This window comes from Marmota flaviventris, chromosome 2 (genome assembly GCF_047511675.1).
Source record: "Marmota flaviventris isolate mMarFla1 chromosome 2, mMarFla1.hap1, whole genome shotgun sequence".
In the NCBI taxonomy this organism is placed as follows: domain Eukaryota; kingdom Metazoa; phylum Chordata; class Mammalia; order Rodentia; family Sciuridae; genus Marmota; species Marmota flaviventris.
In genome coordinates, this window is record NC_092499.1 from 6,931,043 (window position 1) to 6,935,246 (window position 4,204).

Consider the following 4,204-nt stretch of genomic DNA (forward strand, 5'->3'; position numbering starts at 1 on the left):
GGACGGTGACTTGCCACCGCGCCCCCGCGTGGCGGCCAGAAGCAGACGTAGGAGTGCACCGAAGACCTCAGGCTCTTGGGACTGCCAGGAGAAAGGCAGTGAGGTCAGCCAATCCCCACCTTGTGGGCTGTGAGAGCTCCAAGATTTGGGGGCAATTTGGAAGCAGGGTGGGGTTGCAATCAGGAGGGATGTAGATTTGTGCTCTCAGGTGAGTGTGTGGTTAGCTAGAAAAAGAAAAGTGACATGACACTTTTAAAACCAGAGTTCCTGGCACCATGCCCTGAGTTTACAAAAAGTTTCAGGCTGTATGGCGACCACTCTGCATGCTTTGTTCCTCTGGAGCCTGCACAGTGGTTTTCTTGAGGACAGGCCCAGATCCTGAACAGCTCTGGGCACAGGCTGGGGCCCCATGAGAGGCAGGCATAGAGCAGCATCTGGGCACAATTGCCAGCTGAGCCCGTCCACCTAGGGCTGAGGGGTTGATGTTAATACTCTGTGGAACATCAGGCAATATCAGTGACCTCTGATTCAGCCCAACTGTTGCTCACCCCTGCACTTTTGTCCATAGAGAACCCCCTTCCTCCCACTATGTTGGACAACAGTCTCCCCTACCCAAGGCACCACATGTCACCCTGTTCTTTGAGAAATCAGGTGGTGGGACATGGGCATGCACAGAGGCTCCAAGGCTGAAGGTCCTTTTCCTGGGCCGGCAGCACTGCCAGCTGCAGCAGAGGGTACTACCTGGAAGGGCCACCACCTGCCCCTTCACAGGGATGGTCTAGACCAATGTCATCCAGTATGGTAGCCTCTGTCCACATGTGGCTATGGAGCACTTGAACAGTGGCTAGTCCAAACTGGGATGGGCTGTGTGGGTAAATTACACATCAGATTTCATAAATTGAACGCCCAGAGAAGTTGTTTTTAAAAAGTCATTGATATTTTTGTATTTATTACCTGTTAAAATACTATTTTGTATGTTGCTTAAATAAAATATATTATTATAACTAATTCCACCTAGTCTTCTTACTTTTTAATAGGGCTACTAGAAAAATTTTAATCGCCCATGTGGCTCATATCATACTTTATTGCACAGCACTAGCATGACTCTGACTCTCAAAGTCTGGCCCCTAGGCACAACCCAGGAACTTGGTGGAACTGCGAAGCTTCAGCCTCTCCCCAACCTGAGTCAAAACTGTGCTGGAACCCAGCCACCTGGGTCTTAAGCTGCCCTGCAGGGGATTCTCCTCAAGCCTGAAAACAAGCCACCAGTGTAGACCTGCCATAAAGGGAGTAGTTTCCCAGCAGGAACCTCTGGGGAGATGCAGCCAGGACGGTGGCTCTGAAGTGGCCGCCCTACTTGGGTGCCTCTCAGGCAGAGGGGCAGGAGCCAGGGAAGAAGGAGGACCAGGCCCTGGGAGAGCCAGCCTCCATTCAAAACTGCCTTGGAAGCCCTGGAGACTGGTTACATAACCACCCTGGGATGGAAAAGAGGGACTGTGATATTGGTGGTGGCTTGTGGGGCCACTGTTAAGATCAAATGAGCCGACACACTGGAGACATGTGGCATGCAGTCAGTGCTCAATAAAAGCTAGTTCTCAGCAGGGGAGGGGAAGCAAGCACAGACGCCCGACAACGAGAAGACCTGAGTTCTCCACGTTATTCTAAAGGAGCTCATTTTCCTCCCACTTTAAGGATTTCTTCCCGTATCATTCCAGTGCTGGTCTCCAGTATGCCCATTCCCACTCTGTCTTATACAGTTGGAAGCTGCCAGCATAGATACCACTAGATTGATCCAGAGCTTTCTGCCCAGGAAGCCGCCTGGAACATATTGGGCACATTTGCAATGTTACCTCTTTTTTTTTTTTTTAAATACAGTAATCCTGCTGATAATCTCTGTTTTCCAGTGAGGCTCAGAGAGGTTAAATGACTGCCCTAAGGTCACACAGGCCAGACTGGAACCTGGTCTCCAGAGTCCTTACTCTTCTAGTCAACCTCCAAACATCTGCAAGGTGTAAATGCAGGGTACCTTGGGGAGCTGGAGGCTGTGCACTCCCTTTACTGACGTGGCTGTTGAAGTCATGGACAGAGGGCTTTTCCTACTGTCAGAAGAAAAGGGTGGCCACTCAGCGTCCTGGGGGCAGTTGGACACAACTGAACAAGGTACAAGCGATGCTTGGACAGGGGTTTGAAGTGCTGTTACGACAGGCTGATATGCTTTGGACCTGGTCCTGGATGCTGAGCCACACGGAAGCATTGGCCCTGAGGGTCCAAAACTAAGATGTGTGCCTTTGGCAGCAGCAGCTTCTCTAGGAGCCTAACCCAGGCTGCTGACAGGAGGCCAAACTGGGCTGGGGAGGTAAAGTGGGAAACTGGCAGGGCAAAGGGACCCGAGGGACTGCAAGGCAAGGAGTCCTGCATTCCACTCCACGCAGGTGCTAAAGGCAGCTCTCCCCTCCCTGGGCATGAGTTCCTATCTGCACAACCACAGGGCAGTTGGGGGTGGGGGGGTGGGGGGGACTTAATGCCTTAAGCGGCACAGCAGGATGGCCACAGCTGGGGCTCCAGGGTGGACTGCCTGGATTCGAATTTAAATAATGGCTGTGTGACATTTGGCAGAAAGTAACCTCTCTGGAGTTTCTACATCTGTAGGCTGCCGGGAGGTGTGATCACAGCACCTGCCTCCAACTGTTACTACAGTGTTAAGGGAGTGGATAAAGCAGCACTTGGAGAAGAGTGCCTGGCATGTGGGGTGCCAGCCACCCACTCTTATCACTGCCCAAGGAATAGTGACTCCACCAGCCCCCTTCTCATGACAGTGGCACTCTGCCCTGGGCAGGAGGGGCACACAGGGTTGCTATCAACTGCTTCCCAGCCAGACTGGCAGCCCCAGTGGCAGGGCCTGGCACTTCAGGCTGTCATACCCCTCTCGCAGACATAGCAGCAGTAGAGCCACAAGCCAGCTCGGGAGCAGATCTGGCTTCAGCTGAGCCTTGGATTCTCTCCTCCCTGCCTGGGGCCCTCAACTAAGATATTTAATCTCCATGTGCCCCGGTTTCCCCTCATGTGACAAAGGGAGAAGAAGAGGGCTGTCCCGAGGGTCGAGTTGAGCCACGCTGTGCCACCTCTACAACCAGGCCTGGCTCACAGGCCACACTCCACAGCAGGGCTAATGGCAGCCCCCACACAGAGACAGCCCAACAGGGTCAGATAAGACACAAGGTCCTGGGTCCTCGCCAGCCCCACTTAGCACAGAGGTATGAAGAGTCCAAGAGGTGACGAGAGGAAAATTCTGAGGTCCTACATTAAATTAATAAGGGCAGGAAGATGGACCAGGGAGGAGACAGGGAGTGAATCAGTAAACAATGTGGGAGAGCAGGACTCTGACTCTGGTCTCTAAACACCAGAATCCACTTCAATCGACAGGAAAAGACCTTCCTCAACTATTAGCCTCAACCAATCCCTAAGTACCAAGCATTTGTGCTTAATGGACCACTCGCCAATGCCAGCCCACCCACCGCTGCCTTCAGCTTATCTCCGCTTTATCAATAGCCAACCAAAGCTCAGTGTATACAACCTGTGCCGCCCGGACTGCATTACCAGGACCCTCCCTCCCGAGTGAGGCTACAGCCTCTACCCGGCCAGCCTTGCTGCTGGTGGCTGCACAGCTCTGCACCTGAACCTGGTCCCTCCTGTCTTCTGTCCTTCATTTCTTTAACAGCTCAGGAAGCTCTTTCACTTCAGAGAACTCCTGACCTCAGAATTTCATCTTTGACAGGTGCAATGGCTCACACCTGTAGTCCCAGCAACTTGGGAGGCTGAGGCAGGAGACTGCAAGTTCAAGGCCAGCCACTCCAACTTAGCAAGACCCTGTCTCAGAAAAGTTAAAAAAAAAAAAAAAAGACTGGGGATGTCACTCGGTTCTAGAGTACTTGCCTAGCATGCACAAGGTCCTGGGGTCAATCCCCAGCATAACACACACACACACACACACACACACACACACACGTTTCGGTTCCTCTGCAACCAGGTTCTACCTAAACTTCAATGAGCAGAGGCTGAGCCCGGAGACCTTACACCCTCCATAGGCCTAGCGCAGTCTAGAGCAGAGGCCCCCAGTGAGCAAGGGAGCCTGTGGAGGAAGAAGGCTGGGGGCCACCCCTTCCCCTGTCCCCTCACCCCACACCAGCCTCCCGGGTAGTCAGGA